This window comes from Vicugna pacos, chromosome 24 (assembly GCF_048564905.1).
Source record: "Vicugna pacos chromosome 24, VicPac4, whole genome shotgun sequence".
Taxonomy (NCBI): Eukaryota; Metazoa; Chordata; class Mammalia; order Artiodactyla; family Camelidae; genus Vicugna; species Vicugna pacos.
The window spans coordinates 24,572,855-24,594,071 of NC_133010.1; the positions used below are offsets into that span (position 1 = coordinate 24,572,855).

Here is a 21,217-nt window from a genome sequence, read left to right on the forward strand (position 1 = left end):
AAGCCTTGTTGGAATGGAAAACTGGGGGTTTTGTGCAATCTCTCAAGAATAGATTTGGAGGGGGGAGTGGTAATGAATGCCCTGAAATAATCTCCTTCCTTGTGATTTGAGAATGAAAAACCAGTGAGAACAAGGCCAGAGAGAACGAAGGCCAGCTAGGGCAGAACCAGATTCATGGGATGAATCCAACCTTTTGTCAAGTTATGTCTTCAGCCTTATTCCACCTACTCAAGGTTGTACAAACACATCTAGATCACGACTTTCCTAAGGGTAAAGTACTAGCATGGTTGGTCACTGTTTCTGATTTCAAAACTAAATGATGAACGAAGAACAGGGTCCCCTGCCCCAGATACATTTTGTCCCATTTGATAAGCAAATCAGGTTTTTGTCCTGTTGAGGGGAATTTAAATTTCAAACTGTGCTCAAGGGTGCACTGTTTCTTAATTGCATAAAAGGAAAATCAGCACTAAAATATTTTAAAGCTTTCTCTTTAAAAAGTCTTAAGACGAAAAAATGCACGTTTCTCATGAATTCATGCGTCATGTTTACAACTTTCATCCTTGTAATGCAACCAGTTGAACTAGTTATTTTCAATCAAGAGAATGTTATGCAAAGTCCAATACTTGACTCAGTCATGTAAACAAACAAGGCAAGCGAAATGCTTCCAAGTATGCTGAAAATTTAGCTTTTCTCCTACATAAGGCAACAACCTTTAACTTGAGAATGAAGTTTCAGAGACAATAAATTCTGCTACACAAACATAAAGAAGTGTTTGGTTTAAACCCTTGCATAGCTTATCAACAGTTGCATGCAACCAGGAAAGCTGCATTGTGCTGTAAACAACTAATCCATTGCTTCATATTCCTGGGATCTTTCCTTCCAGTCATTAGACCAAAAATGAGGTACGAGATTGAGCAAGTTTCTACAGAGGAGCAGCAAAAATTCCATCCACAGAGATCCCTAAGGTGACACCAAAAAGAAATTCTGGAAATACACTGTTGGAGATCCTTTTCTCTGATGAAATGAAAAGCTTCAACATTTTTGAAATCAGAGATAGACAAGCCTCTTTATTATTACCTAAAAGCATCATCATTGCTCAACAATTTTCTGGCAGAGGGAACAGAGGCAAAAGGTTAGTCCAATGAAATTCAGGTGGTAAAAATGCAAAAGAGGGTTAAGGTCGGCACTCTAACACAGACGGAAAGTCTAGCCTGTGTGTGTGTGTGTATGTGAATGATCAAGGACTTTTAATGAGATTTAAGATTCCAAAGTTCTCCTGAGAAGCAAAACGTACGTGAAATGCCTGATACAATCACTAGAACATGGAAAGGTCAGTACAAGTCAGTCTGTGACCATATACAGATGGAGGCAGTGCCTATCTGTCTGAGTGCCTGGGGTGGATTTACTACCAACAGGGATTGCAGCTATAGAAAATTCCAAGCAGAGTTCTTTGCTACCTGATGGCTCTTAGAGTCAATCCCCCTTAAAGACAGATACTTCAGAAGCTCATTAGGGAAAGAGTCTTTCTGCCTCTTCTGGGCTGTGCTCAGGGATCATTCGGGAGTCTTGGAAGCTGGGCAGAACCTCCCTAAAGGGAAAGTTTGAAAACAATATAGGGCAGGAGAAAGGGTGTGGGCTTCTCCCATGTGGGCGAAATAAGACAGTGATGACTAATGCTGGATTTGCTGGTCCTTGGTGGAGAGCACAGTGGTTATTCAAAGTTGGATCCAGAGTGAAAGAGGGTATAGATGTACCCAAAATGTTATAAGGGGGTAGTTTCTTAAAAGAGATTGATTTTCCATCTCAAATCCATTACCAGGTGTGTGCCCACACAAGAATACACAGACCTTCCTGCCCTAGTTGGCTGCAAACATAAAAGGAAATGAAAACCAACCACTTTCATCTTAGCAAAGTCCTTCTCCTTATTACTTTTATTGCTTGGATTATGAATTTCAATAAATGCAAAATGCATTCCTAAGTCTAGAAGTCAATCCCCCAAAAGTTGTTTATCTAGAGTCAATAAAAATAATTTAATTCTAGATTCAATTCATTCTACTCTTGATTTGCAAAGGAGTAAACTGTGAACCATAGAGATGGAGCTGATACGAGTAGGAAAAGCATCTAAAACTATTAAGTGACACAGAGGAAATTAAATCCTGGCTCACTTGATCCCCATTCAACGCTGTTCCTGTATCAGCATCCTACCATTCAGAAAACTGCAGCTCACCAGACAGCTTCATTTTGTGAAGACACTTTTGTCATGTGAAGCGACTGCTATCCGGGCAAGGACAGTTCACTGAATTTGAGTGTCCAAAGTAGATTTCCTCTAGACACAGGAAAGCCATCAGAAGGTAAAAGTGCTTTTCCTTCATCGATTAAATCTAAACGCTCCCATTAGCACCATCCACCAGGTCCCCATGATGACAGTGAAGGCACTGCCAGCCTTTACAGATTACAATTACCCACATTTGGTATCTGTCTTAGAAGAACCCAAGGCTTCACAGTAGACTGAGGAAGGAAACAAAAGTAAGCTTTCCCCAAGTCCACAAGGAGAGTCAAGTGCTGACATCGCAGGTGATCAGTGACATCAGTGAGATCCTATCTGGCAAGTGAAAAATGGTGACAACTGTCCCCCAGGGCTCTCTCCTGCCCACAGAGTTAGAAGCGTGCAACCTGCACAAACCTCCATCACAAGGACACACCTTCTCAGTTCTTCTCAAACGACTCACTCGTACCTTATCTGGGGTCTCTGGTTTCTGAATGGGAAGCACTGAGGGAAAGACCCATCTGAAGTGGAAGGAGAGTCATTCCTGGAATCCAGGCTATTCTTTTCAAAGTTCATTATTAGAATGTGTCATAAAAACATCAAAATCTGATGGACTTGTGTAAGTCTGACTCATGACTTATTTTGCCCACATGGGAGAAGCCCACACCCTTTCTCCTCGACGTTGCCCTATATTGTTTTCAAACTTTCCCTTTAGGGAGGTTCTGCCCAGCTTCCAAAACTCCCAAATGATCCCTGAGCACAGCCCAGAAGAGGCAGAAAGAATCATTCCCTAATGAGCTTCTGAAGTATCTGCCTGTAAGGGGGACTGACTCCAAGAGGCATCAGGTAGCAAAGAACTCTGCTTGGACTTTTCTGTAGCTCAACTCCAACCTGATGGTGGTAAATCCACCCCAGGCACCCAGACAGATAGGCACTATCCATCTACACATGGTCACAGACTGACGTGCACTGAGGCCTCTTCATGTTCCGGCCACTGCATCACGTATTTCATGTACATTTCTTTGCATCGTCCCCATAACAACATGGTGCCTCAGGCAATATTATTAGTTCCATTTTCTAGAAAGTTTAGACAACTTGCCCAAAGCGACTGGAGACTTTGCATCTGACTGTAGATGGCACAGTCTTAACTACTTGACACACTGTCATTGGTACTGAGGGTCACAATCTCCTGATAGGTGACTGATTAAGAGTATTTTAACTCTTTGAAAAGAAGGCTTTGAACCTTCTACTGAGATGCTTGTTTCATACTATTTCCAGACAAAGTCACAAAAAACACTCAAGCAGAGCAAAGCCAAGAGCAGGAGTTAGTGTCTGAAAAGAGGAAAAGAAAGAGAAGCAGTAATTCTAGCCAGAGACCTGATTGTTAGTCCAAGTAACATGGTCCAGTCTTTTGCTTTAAAAAAAAACTTTCTAGAACACTTTAAAATGTACACGTTATATAGTCGGTTGATGACAAAACTTCTTTTAAAAAGGTCTTTGTCACGGTAAAGCTTTAAAAGAAATATATTCAAGACCTAGAAGGGCAGTTGTCTCATATCCTGTTTAGTCTCTAACACACTTGTTTGCCAAACACAAGGTTTAGTCTGCACATATCTAATTTGGGCAGCCGGTTGATGGTCTTTGAAAACATCTCAAAATCAAGTCGACCCAGCTGCTGGTTTCCAATCCTGCAATAATCCTCTGTGTGCAGAACATGACTTGCCAGGGAGCATGATGGAAGGGCATGGTATTCTTAGAGCAGACAGACAGCTACGTATGAGCAGAGAAAGGGGGACACAGACCAAACGGCAGGAATTGGGCAGAAAGGAGAGAGACAGGCCAAACACAGGAACCATGCATCATAAAAGCACCAGGAGGCCCTGAGCAGAGTAAGAAAGGCAGGAACCTTTGGGCTGATAAGTGGTCACACTTTTTGGGATGATGAGTGGCCTAGAGGCCAACAAAGAAAGGTGGGAAAAGGCAGAAATCTCCACTGTCGGAATGTAACCTTTTGCTCGTTAGGCCCTCATTTCAATAAAATTAGCCTTCCAGATTAGAAGTACCCATCGTGCGCCAACACCATGACACTTTCGATCCAGACTAAATAAGGACAAAAATCCCTCTTCCCCTCAGGAAGGTGGAGTTGGGATGAAAATCAGGAAATACGAACCCAGACCCTTCCCTCCCTAATGAATATTCCACCCACTCATTTTTACACCCTATGTAACCAACTTGCCAAAGAACTCAGGGCAGCCACTCACCTGAGCCTGCCCTCTCTCCCCCTGAGAGTGCACTATCCATCCCTTAATAAATCCCCACTTTACTTTCTTAACCTCCACGTCTCATCTCTGAATTCTTTCCGAGATGGCACAAGAACCTGGACGCTGGCTACATCTACCAGCAACGGTAGGAGAGCAAGAAACCTCGAAAATCAAGAAACCTCAATTTTCCTTCTTTGGAAGTGTTTCTAAGAGATGAAAAGTGGGAAAAGAAATTAACACTATTATCTCAGTTAATTCCTTCAACAATCTTGAGGGTATTAGTATTTCCATTCCCTAAGAAACGAAAGGCTCAGAGGCTCAGAGAAAATGACTCACTTGTCCTCGTCACCCACGGTTCCGGGGCGCAGGCTAGGACTCGGTGCTGACTCATATCCAGTGCTGGCTCTCCCGCACCCCAAGATGTGGGGGAATAACTTTTCTTTAAAACTCACATTTGTTGGACAACTTAAAATATCCTTATGAATTATTACTTGTTATTTCAGTATGATAATTCCACTGATTCCACTGATGACAAAAACCTTAACATCTCTACCACAGGGCTGCATCGCTAGTAGTCTACCTTTTTTTCTTTTCTCTCTGAAAAAAGTAAAATAATAAGTCATGCCTATGTGGGAGAGCCTTGGTGCCTTACGCACTTGCTTAAGACTTAGGATTTTCTTTTTTCCTTTTAAATAGACTTTACTTTTAGGGAATTTTTAGGTTCACAGAAAACTTGAGGGGAAGATACAGAGATTTCACAGACACACCCTCCCACCACACTCGCACAGCCTCCCCCATTATGAACATCCCGGCACCACAGTGGTGCATTTCTGATGGTCTAGGAACCTGCACTGATACATCCTTACCAACCAAAGTCCACAGCTTACATTAGGTTCATTCTTAAAGAGCTGTACATTCTATGGGTTTGGACAAATGTATAATGACATGCATCCAAAATTATAGTATCATACGGAGTACTTTCATTTCCCTGAAAATCCTGTGTTCCATCTGTTCATCCCTCCCCACTTCCTTACCCATGGCAACCACTGATGTTTTAATTGACCCCATAGCTTTGCCTTTTCCAGAATGTCATATAGTTGGAATCATACAGTTTTCAGCCTCTTCAGATTGATTTCTTCTACTAGTGATATGATGGTTTCTCCATGGCTTTTCATGGCTTGATGGCTCACTTCTTTTTAGAGTAATACTCCATTGTCTGGATAGACCATGGGTTATTTATCTATTCACCTACTAAACGACATCTTGGTTACTTCCTATGTTTGGTAATTATGAATGAAGTTGTTATAAATATCCATGTACAGGCTTTTGTGTGGACATAATTTTCAATTCATTTAGATGAATACCAAGGAGAATATATGGTAAGAGAATGCTTAGTTTTGTAAGAAAATGCTAAATTGTCTTCCAAAGTGGCTGCACTATTTTGCATTCCCATCAGCCACGAATGAGAGTTCCTGTTGCTCCACATCCACCCTGGCATTTGATGGTGTTAGTGTTACAGATTTTGGCCACTTTAATAGGCACGACAGGATATCTTGCTCTTTTTTAATCTGCATCTCCCTGGTGATCTATGAGTGGAGCATCTTTTCATGTGATTATTTGTCATCTGGGTATCTTCTTTGTTGAAATACCTATTCAGATCTTTCGCCCATTTTCCCATCAGGTTGTTCATTTTCTCATTGCTGTATTTTATGAGTTCTTTGTATATTTTGGATAATAATCCTTCATCAGATGTCTTTGCAAATACTTTCTCCCAGCCTGTGGCTTATCTTATTCTCTTGACAGTCTCTTTCACAGAGTAGAAGTTTTAAATTTTAATGAAATTCAGCTTATCAATTATTTCTTTCATGGATCGTGCCTTTGGTGTTGTATCTAAAAAGTTTAGGATCTTTTTAAAATAACAAATTATGTATTTGTGACAATCAAAATTCACTCATGCAGGAGACCATAAGAGGATTAGATCAGAAAGTATAATTTGAAAGTGTTCAGGCCCTTATAAGAAATTGGTTTTAATTTAGATGAGACTTATTAAATATGAATTGAGGGAAAGTGAATATTTATAACTCTTCTTTTATGAGTTTCAAAAAACTGGCAGCAATGCCTCTCACTTCATTAGGTTTTCTGAGCCAGAGGCAAAGGTCCCTTGAATTTCCCTGCAAATCATGATACAAAGATGTAAAGTCGGATTTTAGGCAATCAAATCATAGCAGAGGGAAGGCCAAACAACAACCTTGTCTGAACGTTTGGCAGATTTGGAGTTTTTCTTGCCATGGACATTTAAACATGTAACAGATTCATTGCCCTAGTAGCTATCACACAGAAAGTTCCTTTGTTCACTTCTATGGGTGCGCTGTGAAGGCTGTGGTGAACGAATCCTGCTTAAAGATGCAACGCCACAGAAGGGCTTTCAACAGCACAGTCCTCTGAAGCAGAGAAAGCCGTGAGGGCCCCAGGGGCCTGCCTGTGAGCGTTTACTTCACCTGCCCTGCACTACCCGGAGAACACCCTGTAAGTTAAGGACAGAGTCTTTAGAAAACTACCTCAAAACAGTGTTGCCGCAACCGGACTCTACCCCGAAAATGATTTGAGATTTGGAGGCAGGGTTTTGGAAGAATTAGAAAAGAACAGCTTTATTGCTTTGCCAGGCGAAGGGGAGTCACGGCTGGCTCATGCCTTAGATTGTGAATTCACCCCTCTTGGAGTTGGGGTCTTGAAGTTTTATAGGAAAAAACTGGATGGAACAGGAAAGGTGAGAACAATCAGGGCACTTTCCAGGGTGCTGCTGCCTTCCCCTTAACCTCCAGGAATCTTCCTGGTGTCACAGGGGAACTGCAGAGGGTCTTTCCATTCTTCTGAGATTATTGGCCCATTACCTTCTTCCTGGAGCAAAGCCTCTGGGTTAAAACTATTGTAAAGAGTGTCAGGGAGAAGTTTGGAGGTTACTAAGCATGAAAGCAGTAAGGGAGGGAAAGCAAACTGCAAGATTTCTTAGAATCAGCAGTTTTAACAGCTTTAGCATCAGGACTTTTAAATCTTTTTCTTTTTTCTTTTTTTTTTTTTTTGCAGAGAGAATCAATTTGTTTTGCACTAGCTTATTTTTAAAAGCCATATACTTACTAAAATTCTCTTAAATTAGGCCAATTCCGATTAAACATAAAACTCTTCTCAGGGTTCCTCTTTTATAAACCTCCCATTACTTTCTGTATCCATATGAGTTTGTCCCTTATTATTTTAGTAGCTTTAATTACTTACATTATAATTTTAACCCTTAAAAGCCTTAACGCTCTGGCAAAAATCAAGAAGCAAGTAATTGTGAATTAGCTGTCATACCAGCATTTCCTGATTAGAAACTTATGCTTCTGTAAGTTTTTTCCTCCCAAGAAGGTAAAAAGTAGGTAAACTTAGACCTTCCCAGCAATTAAGGTTTCAGTATTTTATAAATGAAGTAGACAGAGAGTTCTCTTCATTTAACTTAGTTTCAAGTCACCAAAATCTGGAGAAACAACTTTAGGTAGACATTCTCAAAACAATAATTATTCCTATAGAGTTTACCTTAAAAAAAAAAAGTCCTTATTTTGTTTACTATTAATTTTCTTTAAAGTTTTTTTCACACTGAGTTACCTTCCTTGCTGAAAAATGTGCAACAGATATAAGGTCTTATTTGACCTCCAGTAAGTCTAAGTACAACAGAAGTATTATACTTAACGTTGATGATTCTAAAGATGTCTCTGTATTAATTAAACCAACAAGCTTAAGAAATGTGCAACAGATATAAGGTCTTATTTGACCTCCAGTAAGCCTAAGTACAACAGAAGTATTATACTTAACATTGATGATTCTAAAGATGTATCTGTATTAATTAAACCAACAAGCTTAAGCTAGATTTAGTACCAGATATTGATTTAGTACTGGAAGTTTCCGAGGTCATGTGAATCTGAAATTTATTTTGATTGTTTTTCTTTATATTTCTGAACATTCATATAAGCACTTAATTTTCTTTAAGCCAATTAAATAGAACCATTTTACGAATTAATTTGGCAGTACCATATATTCGTGACACACAAACACACAAAACACAGAGACCTCAGTGTTTCCACTCCGAAATTTTAGCCATGAATAGGGTACAACAATGTAAAACCCATCAGTTACAAAAGAGGTTGGATTCAAGGTGGGTTTCTGGCAGATGGAACAAATCGAAGTCACCTGTCTAGGTGGCTAAACCTTGTTACTAAGATCTATGAAAGAGCCAAGATTTCTATTTGTCTTTAACGAGTCAAGTTCAAAATTATTAACCCCTTTCTCAAAATTTGCATGTAAAAAAAAGATGGGGAGATTAGGGTTCCTGAAGACCAAGTAGAATATTTGTATCTCAAAGGCTTTGTAGTTTGACTAGTGGGTCAGGATTTTTCCTAAGGGAGTGTCTGATGGAACTGAAACAGTACCGCCCATTCGTGCGCACACAACACGAAATTCAAACCTCGGCCAGCAAATGGAGGCCTCAAAATTCAAAGGAGGCACAAATTCAAACTTCAAAGTCAAAACAACAGCTTCCTAGTTTCACTAGGCCCGAGACCGCCAACCAACCCGGGCGGGTGAAATGGGACGTCGTCTCTCAGGGAAAGGCCCTGACGAACTGGAGTGTCCCCCGCATTAGGGAGGCCTGGAGAGAGTCGGAGGGGCCTCGGTCGCCCCGGAAAACTCACCTAGTCCTTGCCAAGGAGTCACGGCGTCCCCGGCAGCGCTCTTGTCTCTCCTGCGTTTCCAAGCAGCCAGAGGCCTGACTGAGGTTGGAAGAAAGAAGGAAAAGAGTCCAGAAGCAAAAAGGCCTTCGCAGCTGCTGCTCCCAGCTTCCTCTGCTTCCTTCTTACCGCCACGAAGTCCCGCCTCGGACTTCCGCCTGGAAGCCCCGCCCCAGACTTCCGCCTGGAAGCCCCGCCCATTGGCTACGGCGGCCCACGTGGCTCAGACGCAGACCCAATACTCTCCTGCTCCAGATTTCCCCAGCGATCTGGCCTCCTCGGCCTCCCCTGACCCTCAGCCATCCCAAGGGAGGCTGGCACAAAGGTTGCCTTTAGAGCGTCCGGTCAAGCCAAGGTGTCCAGGGGTAGGAAAGAGGAAAGGGAGTCCAGCCCAGCGCTGGGTCACCAAGGTGGTTGCCGCAAAACCGGCCTCTGTGCTTCAAAAATAGATTGAGGCTGGGACACAGAGTTGTGGGAGAAAAAGTACAGCTTTATTGCTTTGCCAGGCGAAGGGGAGTTACAGCTGGCTCATGCCTGAGAGAATGTGAATCAACCCCTCTTGGAGCTGGGGTCTTGAAGTTTTATAGAAAAAAACTGAATGGAACAGGAAAGGTGAGAACAATCAGGGCGCTTTCCAGGGTGCTGCTACCTTCCCCTTAACCTCCAGGAATCTTTCTGGTGTCACAGGGGAACTGCAGAGGGTCTTTCAATTCTTCTGAGATTACTGGCCCATTACCTTCTTCCTGGAGCAAAGCCTCTGGGTTAAAACTATTGTAAAGAGTGTCAGGGAGAAGTTTGGAGGTTACTTAGCACGAAAGCAGTAAGGGAGAGAGAAAGCAAATGGCAAGATTCTTGGTCAGAAAGAATTAGCAAACAGGTTTAGCGTCAGGCAAGTCAGTTCGTTTCCTTCTCCTTCAATAGAGCCAACCAACTAAATCCTTAGTGGTATGAAATATTAATGTGACTTTCTGAAACAAGAAACAATTCAATATTCCTTGTATTTATTACATAAGCAAGACTTAAAAAAATAATAATTCTCTGTCCCGGGTCCCCTACCCCAGGTCCCAACTTGGAAAATGCCTTGAATTCTTTCCTATCAACTCAGTCTAGTTGTATGGGTCATGGGTGAAAAGTATTTTTAAGAAAAATTGCAGCTTAGTCAAACTGCTTCACAAGGGAAAAAATGATGATTTGAAAGAGTTCTGGATGGGGTAACACTAGGAATTATGCCTCTCTCATCAAATCAAATATAGAAAATTGAGCCTTAGGACTAGATGAGAAGAAATTCTAGGGACCAGTGTTTCATAAACAAAAGAGAATATATCTTGGTATGGCAAAACAAGGTAGTATGTAATATACTCTTTACCATTAAATGTCAAGTAGAAACAATATATGGAAACAATGGGAAAAACAAAACAAAGCTCAGTATATACCACGTATTAACTTTCTAATCCTAACACTGCAACTTTGGCCTCTCCCAGCTGCACATCTTAAGTCTCTTTCCCTCTCCCTCTTCCTATTTGATTTGTGCATAAAAGCCAAAATCCACTTCAAATCCTGAGAATCCAGGATAATGCCTCTTATCTACTCATGCAGGTCATCTACCCATATAATCTATTAACATCCACATAATGAAAAGTATCTCCAATCTGCTTCTCTTGGGCACTCTACAAACGCTGGCCTCCTCTTTCTGAAATAAAGTAGTCATTCCTTTGGAAGCATCCTCTCCTCCCTTCTTCCCTGAATCACCGTGTTATGCACATTGTCACTCCGTTTCCTGGAACAGTGCCTCTGCTTGCCAGACTTGGTGAATCCCGGCTTCCACACCGTGCTAGCAACATTGCACATTACTGTGGTTCTCAGGCCTTGGTTCCTACATCCACAACATGGAGAAAAAGGGTAGATAACAACTAGTTCATGGGTCATTAAAAGGAACAGATACATAATATTTATCCAACATCTGCTGTGTCAGGCATAGTCCTAAACCCTTTACCAAATTACCTGGTTTATTCCTCATAACTATAGCATTTATAAGGCTACTATTATCCCCTTTAACTCATGGGAAAATTGACATTTGGAGAGATGGGCTAATTCACCCAATACAGCCAGCTGGGATGTGAATTCAAGACGTCTGACTCTCAGGCCCTCCCTCCTTTATTTCCTCACGGCATTCCTGTCATTAAACTTGTAGCAGAGTCTGGGGCACACAGCACTTACTGGGTAAATGTTTGTTATTTATTGTTATCTTCTTCTTTCAGCACTCCATTCAATTTTTTTAGAATTCCACCCAGGCAGCAAGAGCGGAGGACCACCCAGACGCTGCGGGTGTTCCAAGCCACTCTGAGCCATCGTGGCGCCCAGGCCTTCCTGTGAGGAAGGTCTTCTCCCAGGGAACTAAGTGACTGCTAGTTTCCCGGCCTCTCCCACTGGCCTGTCCATTCACTGTGAATGGGAGAGTGTCTCTCTGCTCTGCACCCTGACTGCCTGATGCAGTTTAGGATTTCAGTAGACACCTGAAGAATGAGGGAATGCACGAAAGTGTGGTCAATGAAACAGTTCTCTTTCTTTGATCTTTCTCTGCAGCAAGTAGTCGTGTCCAAATTTCTCTTTGAAGTAAGCCCTTGCCTGAGCACATCTCGGCCATCATCTTGTAGAGATCAGAGGTGATATTAGAGGTAATAGAGACAAGCAGTTCTGTGATCATATCTTTTTTCTAACCAACTGCAAACTCCTCGACATTTAACTAGTGAAGCTCTGTGTTTTGTTGTTGTTTTAAAAAAACTGATGTTTTAATGATTTTTTTCCCTAATATTAATGAAAACAAAATAGATTTCTTCAAATGTCTGATCTAAAACACAGATAATAAATTCCTGAAAGTTCACAGTGTTTATCTCTGCAGGGTCAGGACATTTCTCCAATGAGTTGGGATCGTTTGCATGATGTGATTTGCTGTTTCCAGGAATGACCCTCCCGTGTTCTCACCATCTAATTTTCCATCGTACCTTAGAAAGAGCTGGGGGCACTGTGCATTTCTAGCAGATAGAGTTGAGGACTGTCATAGTTTCCGAACTTTTCTCAGTATTGCGGAAGCAGTTCTGGGGAATGTATCTCTCGATAGATTTATTATTAGCTCAGTCGTCAGTCATCCTGATGCACGACACAGCTGAGCTTAGTGGGAGCTGGGATTATCAAAACTGACTCAGAGTGAATCCGGATGTAGGCACATCACAAAACCCATCTCAGTTAGAGTGTTTTTTGCCTCCTTTCAGTCTGCAGTTATGTGCCACATCCCTGCCAACACCTCCGTCATCTATGTCACCTCCGGGTTTTGGAGTTACCATCCACCATCTACCATCCAGGGGTGGGCAAACTTAGCTGCCTGGATCCCAGCAGGAGTGTGAGAAAGAAAATCTTAGAACTTCTCTTTAAGGCTACTTTAATAGTTTTTAAGTTCAATTTTTGTGTATACCTAAAAATACACAAAATATATTCAGAGAGTAATACATATTTATAACTTATAAATAAATACACATGTATTGGAGATGCTCAAAACATTTTTTTTACCAGCGGGGTGCCTCTCCACTGAAGAAAAGAAAAGAACCAGTTTTAAGCAATAAAGGATATGTGAGAAGCTGGTGGTCCGCTAGAAAAAGCCAGATGGTTTTGATTGCCTGGGTGTGACGTGTTTGCTCTATCACCCCCTCCCCATGCTCAGGCAGAGTGCAGACCCTTGTAAGCAGAAGCTCTGTGCGAACTGCTGAGGGGTCACGTGGCAGGCAGAAGCAGTGGAGGGGGAGTCCTGGGTACTTGGAGAAATGAGGAGTCTTTATCTAGATAAAAAAATGACAGCCCACCCAATGTTTGTCCTTCTGAGAAGTAATTCTGCTGCAATTTAATTCCTTGAAAGGAAGAATGAAGTTGTCCTTAGAAAATTGCGGCAGATTATCTAAGGGGAAAAGCCAGTCTCTGTTTTGAGTTCTGTTCTCTTCCTGAAAATTCTGAAATGGAACCAAGTCCCAAGCTTTGTCTTTCCAGGAAATCTCCCATATTGTCATTGCACTACAGAATATGATTGCCAGGGGAATAAATGAACTTGAAAACCCAAATCCTTTTGTAATAATAATCTGGAAGCTCTTCATCTCTATTTGATAGGAGAGTGTGGTGATGCCTTCCGAGGCAGTCATAGGGAGATGAGCCCGGTTGTTTTCAGATTCCTTTCCGCAGACAGCACAGGAGGACTTAACTTCTCCAAGCACACCTTGAATGTGGGGGAGGGAGGCTGGGAGGACTTCACGCAGCCCAGCAGAATAGGATGGCGCACGCTGGATGGGATGTCACTGGGTGGACTGGTTTCCCATTGTCTTTAGAAACGGTTGGAAAACTAGTTTGGCATATCAATTATCTTCCCCCGAGATGCAGTCTCTTAGCCACTTACGCATTCCTTTCCTTTCATGCAGTCATTTAATTTGCCTGAAATTGTATGACCAATGGCAAAAATTATTGAATAAAAATCCTTACTTGATCTTTATTTTCCAATTTAAATAAGGAAACTCAAAGACAATTTTTTTTTAGTAAAAGATTTCCATCCAAAGTGGAAGTATCCCAGCTATATGAAACCGACTCTTTATTTAAAAATAACTTTTTTTCAAAGATGGTTCAGTGTCCCCAGGCCAGATATTTTGAACTTTGTTTCTAGAATCATGCAGGAAGGAAATCTGCAATTTAACCCCGAGTAAGAATAAGGTTATGCAGTTTCAGAAGTTTTGAATTGGAATCAGGGCTAAAATAATATGAATTATAAACCACAGAAACACTTACCTCAAACATCAGGGGGAAATTCCCAAGTAAAGAAGCGAAGACAGGGGATAGAATAAAGAACAGCCTCCTCCAGTCTGTTGGACTATCCAAGCTATTTAACATGAATTTATCGGGGCTTCTTTTTTTTTCTCCCGGAGAGCTGGTTATCACCACTACCTGGAGCCTTGGGTAGGGGGATCCACAAACAGCCTGAGTGGTTAGTGAATTCACACTTGTTCTGTTTATAGTTTCACTTCTATTCTGGAGAAAGTAAACATCTCAAGCAGTTAAACTCCCATACTCTCACTTATTTTTTTAAAGATCGTTATTAAAGATGAACTTGTATTTGAACCAAAACCCAGGTGATATTTATAGTCCTGGTATTGGGACGGATAACTCTACCTTTACAGGAAATGTGGCATTGACTTTCTATACTATCCGTCACACTCAACTCAGGTATTATGAAAAGGAGGCAATTAAAAGAAATTATAAGAGTTTAAAATAAGATCAGAACCCAGGTGAATTTGCCTCCACAGCCCGAGTTCACTGCTTCGGTGTTCTACTTGACTTCAACTTAAACCTGTTTAAATAATTGTTTTTCTGGAATATGCCTAACAGTATATTGATTCAGTTAACTCCAATCTGATGTAACACTAAAATCTTCTCTTGTGTTATTCTCCACTCAGTTTCAGTTTGCTCCCTAGCATTTTGTCAGAGCCAGAAACAAGCAACTTATTGATGACACAAGGAGTGAGTGACTACACGGGCAACGAGCAATGAGTGGACACTGTGGTGGGATTTAAACCATTCTCTTATCAGTAGACGCTGAAGGCCCACATCTTATCCATGCCCTGGGTTAAAGATACCATAAGGGCACCAGCCACAATAGAAATGTAGGTGGACTGATACTGGGAGGTTCTTGTGCTACGTAAAATATGCTTCATTAATTTGGCCATCGAAACTCAGAAACTGCCCAATGAAAAACATAACAAGTAAGATGTGGAAAAGCCATGTCTGTTATCGGAGAGGAACAGAACACAGCTAGTAGCAAGATCCTTGTGCCTTTGTAGCAGATCTGGGGGAAGGTTACGGCAGCCGGTAACTGCAGGTCCACGTAGACTCCCCAGAAGGATGGAAGCTCTGTCTTGTTTATAGAAACGGAGCAGAAAATAACCTCCACGAAACCTTGGTAGAGAGCAGAGTAATTTTCTAAACAACCGTGTGTTTTCTTGTATGGAAAGCCTAAGGCTTTTTCATCTTCATCTGTCTTTGATGCTGGGGAATCTGCTTCTGTCCTGGGACAGGGCAGTTACTCAGCCCCCACTGCTCTGATCTTCCCCTTGACTGCAGTCTGGTGCCTGCTGTGCATATTTGTTCTCCCCCTGCTTTGTTCCAGAATCAATTGTGTACCAGGCATGAACGAGGCATTCTGCTGGGGTTTTTTCATCCATTCCTTCCAGGAACTCTGAGAGTAGGTAGAGTAGGTGTCACACGCCCCTTTGATCGTGGAGAAGCTAAGGTGCTGAGCAATTAAGAAGCTTGCTTAAGGCCAGGGAGCTAGGACCCCGCAGAGCTGAGACTTCCCTTTGCAGAAATGCTGGCTGCCTGCCTCTGATTTTCTTCCCTGACTCCAGGTCAGTGGAGGCACTTCTCTTTTGTACACCCTGCCTAGAGTCCACATTCAATTTCTTAATTAAAAAACCCAACAATTTAGAGGGACATCACAGATTTTACCTCTTTCTTACAACTTTTTTTTCTCTTCTCTCTTTTTTTAAACCGCTTTGTCACATGGGTTTGACATTTTAATCCATCTTTCCTTGGACTCTGCACTTACTCAGCCCCAGCTCCTCACCACCTTTGAGAATTTGGTAAGAAATCAGAGGGAATAAATCTCAAACTGAGAAAACCCTAATGGTCCATTAGTCACTTTCTGAGTCAATAGTTACTCCTGGAAATGCCGTCATTCCGGAATTCACTCCTCAGCTAATATGAAGAGTGTAAGTGAATCCATTAAAATGGCTTTGGCACCGAACACGCAGAGGGGAGGTAATGGTGCCGGGTCGCAGAAGGGCTCGCTGTCAAAATTCGTTACTGCGGAGTAGACACTGCTTCACACAGAGGGGATACTCGCCAGCCAGAGGGAAAGGAGACAGTCGTCACTGCACAACCCACGGAAGGAATTCCACACAGAAGAGGATCCTGCTGTACTTTCTACCCGTTATCTTGGCTCCTAACGTATCCTCAGGGTCGGGCTGTGAGAAGTTGCACTTGGGCTTGTCCTTTAATGTCTAACGGGACTCTGATTTTTAAAGCTGAAGATGATCCAGCCGAAACAGAACACCATAGACGGACGCCTCTACTGCAGGAGTCTTCGTGCTGGAAGTGTACATACACAAACGCCTTCTGCGTGGGCAGCGCTATCCAAGCATAGCCGTGTGCTTCCTGTGGCTGTTTTTGTTTCACCTTAGCCCATTAACCCCCCAAGGATTTCCCTTTCTGCCCCCGCGCTGGGGAGACGGGGGACTGGGCTTGGTGCCAGCAGACGAGTTACTGGGGATGCTCTCCGGTTCTCAGGGTTTCTGAATCCGCAGTGTGCCCAGTCCCGGCGCTGAATGCTGCTCAGTACTGGGTGCCCCCCAACACAGGCACGATGTGCACGAGGAACAAGAGGGCCTCCAGAAACCTCCGGCAGCCCAGGTGCTCACGGCCAGTGAAAGTGAGGCCACGGGAGGCGGGTGGGGATATACTTGGTGACTTGCTCCCTGCGGTACTCAGTCTACAGGGTGTCCTGCAGAGAAAAAGTAAGTAAATCCAGTCCCTGCCACCGACGAGGCCACCTTCTTCTTGGACTCCCAGGCGCTCGCACTTGTGATTTGCAGTGTCCTGTGCCCAGCTGTTTACATAATTGAGCCACACGTTCCTCATCTGTTTAACAAGCATAAACCCAGGTTGGGAACCTGTGATCATACGCCTTCTGCAACCTCCCAGTGTAAGTCCAAGGCAGCCCCTGTTTCTCTGAGCCTCTGGGTGTGCATGTGTGAGTGTCTGCAGGGGTGTGTGTGCCATGTGTACACATACAGGGACGTGGTAATACAGATCTAAAGAGAGTTCTCAAGGCCATTTAAACTCCTATCTCCAGGAAAGTGGATTTCCTCTACAAACAGGTAATCAAAACAAATCTGAACTCCCAAAGCTGTGTGTGCCTAAAACTTAGGTGAAAATTCAACCAATTACCATGTGCTTCTGTTTCCTTAGGGATGTGTGTTCCGGAAGAGAAAACATTGGCATCCTATCCATCAAAGTAGAGAACACATTGTTTTTATCTCTTTGCCTAGAAGTTTCAGGAATTTCCATTATATCCTGTGGGAATTGAAACATCCTTCACAGATAATCTGCTTCGTGTTTCATCCTCTGTCTTACCTACCATACATTCCTTATGCATATACTTATGTTAAGAAAGAGATCTTTATTTATTTAAAATGATACTGTTTGAAAATCAACAATTTGGCATTAGTTAACAAACTCTCTCATAAAATATTTACAGCCAGAAGAACCCTGTTTTGTAACACCTACTTGGACTTCTGATAAAGTTGTATGTATATGGTTACTAATGGCCAGTGTGTCTGATTTGATGTATGTTAGGGCAGTGTTTGGCACTCCCCCAATCGTGTGTTCATCTGAGTTATGTGCTTTTGACAAGGCAGATCTCATGTATGTGTTATAAGTGTGGCCTTGGGGAATGCAGGTATGGGGATTACAAATGTTAGTGAGCTAAGAGTGGATGAATAAATAGAAAAAGGGCAGAACCCAGACACTACGACCATATCTGGCTGGGAAATCAGGAGAAGGAACTAGGGTTGGTATAAACAAAGAGCAGAGGGAGTCTGGGTTAATCAGAGCAGCAGCTATCCGTGCAGTTTGTGGATATGCACCTGGCTAGGGGCGGGGTTGGAGTGGGAGCTCAGGGAGATAGGCAGGTGGCCCAAAGATTCTGGGCGTGGAGTATCTTCCTGTGCCTTGTGCCTGCTGTCTTGTCCCTTTAGCTAAACGATATCATTCACCAGAGGCCACTAGTTTCAAAATAAGCAACTCTCTTTAGAAAAAAGTATTCATGTTTGAAATTCAAAAATCTGTGTTATATATTATTAAAGACTTTAATATTACTGATTTGTTTTCCTCAAACCCTGGAAAGTTTCTTAGGAGGCTGTCGGGTGCATTGTCCTTTCTGTTGTTCAGAATGATAAATCTAGGGGCTGTACCTTAGTACATTATCAGGGGAAGAGACACTAAAAGGAAACCAGTTTTTCCAAAAAATAATCATGTTCATTTATATGGTCGAACATCTTGACAGTTCCGGTGGCAGGTGAGAGGATGCCCAGGATGGGGAGGTAGCATCCGCGCCGGAAGCAGTCACATGGCATGGAGGTGGGTGGGGAAGGTGGGTCTCCAGCTTGCCGGCTGACTGCAGATCCTGGGACTTCTCAGTGTTCATAATTGCAGGATCCAATCCCTTATTATATATGCATAATTTATGTGTAATTTACATAATTTGTATTTTATATATGTATAATTTACCCAATAGGATATACTGGGAATACACTACTGCAGCACAAGGGCTGTAGGGCTCAACACAGCAATGCAAGGGCATCCGTTCTCCACTTGACCACTGACGACTGTGCAGCATCCTTCAGGCCTGGTCAAGGATGCAGGGACAGGAGGCTGAGCAGCTCTCAGGTGGGATGACTGAAGGGGACCAGCACTGCATTGTCAGTCGCCCGAGGTCGGGAACAGGGAGTTGGCACAAGGTAGATGCTCTATAAATTTCTGTGGAGTGAATGCAGGAGGGCAGGAGTGAATGGAGGCTGGACAGGGTGACAAATGGTCCTAGGGGAAAGGCCTGCACCTCCACAGGATGCAGCGGATGGCAGCAGGGGAGGCGTGGGGGCAGGGGGTAGGGAGCTATTGCTCAGGGTGGGAAGTTTAATGCTCCAGAAATTCAGCCGGGCTGTGTTTCCTGTCTGTCCTTGGGCATTCTCCCTGGAGGTGCTGCTGCTTGGGAAGCAGTTATTGCACTGATAGCCACCAAGTAATTAAGTTGTTTCAAGCTTGGAAAGTTTGTTCTCCGACTAATTAATTTTTATGTATGTAGCTGTTCACTGAACATTGTTCTAATCCTGCACCATGAACATCACCACCTCGTGTACCGTAGGCACCATTAGATTGGCGTTAGCAGCCACTAGGGAATATTTTATGATGTGTGCTGATAAATTCCCAAGACGGATGAATTTGAGATGTTTATGAGTACCCTGTAAAATAAACCTGATTGGACTTCCCTCGTGGATGTCTTGGCATTTATGGTTAAAATCGTGTAATGCAGTAAAGTTTGCACAATGTGGAAAACTCAGCAAGCACTGTGAGAACACCATCTTTTTATCAGCATCTGCTATGCCAGAAAAATAAAACTATAACACACTGTGTAGCAGTGGAAACTAAATAGGTTTTACGTCTCCTGCTGTGAAATACTGGGACAGTCCTGAAAACTTTGAGAGTCAGTTCATCAATGTCACTTAAGAAAGAGTTTTTGAGGATTTGTACTTTTCTTAAGAGAGCTGATAGCCACCAGATAATATGGGAGAGTAGTGATAGTCCTTTGAAAGAAAAGTCAGACAAAAGGCACTGTACACTTTGCACTGTCAAGCATATACTATAAATAAAATATGATCCTACTCATATAGGCACGTGAATAATGACCTGTCCCTTCAGAACACACTGAGGGGACAGGCTAGTTTCCTTACTCCACCGTTAGAGATGCGTACTATGCTGACATATTGGCTATCTTCTCCATGAAGACATTTCCTCAGAGAAGCGCTAAAAAGGAAGATTCTGGAAGCCTGCACAAATACCTCACCTGCCCGCAGCCCAGGCCAACGCTCCTTTAAGGCAAAAAAAACTCATTAGTTATTTTTCAACCCATCAAATTTTCCATTAGATGGTTACTATCGTATTGGTTGAGATTACTAAAAAAATTTTGAATAACTGAATAATAACATACTTAATAAAATATAATGAGGAGTCACTAGAAGCTGCCTGTAATATTTGCCAGTTACAGGTTGGGAATTAAAGAAGCTTCCCTGGAATGTGTTAACAGCCCCTGAAAGTGACAGCTTGGCGGTCACGTGGTAGACACCGCAGGGGACTTCCGTCCAGCATCACGGAGTGGGCAGGGTGGGACGGCTGGGTTTGTAATCCTCGCCCACACTTCATCTGCGTTTTCTAGTTCTCTGAAATCCCTAAAGTAGCTGCGGATTTCCTGAGAGCAAGATGTATTTTTAAAATATCAGAACTGTAGTTAGAGAATAGATTTGGGATGAATAAATCATAACATGGTAGTTTGAGTTGGCCAGATTCTTGTCTTCCCATTAAAAAAAATCATTTCTGAATGAAAGCTAGCATAAAAATGTACACTGCTTTGTAAACATGGTGTGTAAAACCTGGTACCTTGTACCTGGACTCTTGGCTGCAGAAACTTCCCTCTGGACCGCCCAAAGCCTCACTAGTCTGTGTGCTGCAGAGAAGCCGTGGTCACCGGGGCAGCTGGCTTTTTTAAGTTCTAACAGGAAAAGTGACTATCACCCAAACCCAAGCGAAACTGAAGATGGAAAAGAAGCATCAGATAGAATAAAAGGGAAGAGAACAACCATTTATTGAGCACTTACTGTGTACCAGTGGCTTTGTAAACCTTGCCTCATTCACCTCTCGTAATAACCTTAGAAGCCGGGTTTCAGAATTCTCAGTTTACAGACTGGGAAACTGCAGCTCAGAAAGGTGGGATGAGTTGCCCAAAGTTACTCCCATAGCTAGGTGAGCACCCAGGTCTGACGATTTACCTCTTATGAATTATTCACAAGGGCAGCCCCTTCTGTCCTCCCAGGGCAGAGGAATCTCTGCAGGTTTGGGGTCAGTGAGCGCCTGCCTCCTCAGGACCAGGCACCGAGTTAGGCGTCAGGGTCTGAGTAACAGTTGAGGTCAGTCCCCAAAGAGGCTGAGAGATGGTCCAGCCCTTCCTCACTGCAACAAGGACCTCGGGATGAACCTGCTGCTTCTGATAACTATACTTGTGTTGGCAGGAGGTACAG

General features: G+C 42.8%; 1 protein-coding gene across 1 annotated transcript in view; it reads right to left on the minus strand.

Moving 5' to 3' along the window:
- The window catches only part of L3MBTL4 (L3MBTL histone methyl-lysine binding protein 4), a 332,768-nt gene extending 323,381 nt beyond the window's left edge, over window positions 1–9,387 (minus strand). The window contains exon 1 of the mRNA XM_072949221.1: window positions 9,249–9,387. The gene's annotated coding sequence lies outside the window, so the exon portion shown is untranslated. The remainder of the gene's footprint in view (window positions 1–9,248) is intronic.
- Window positions 9,388–21,217: the final 11,830 nt, after the last annotated feature.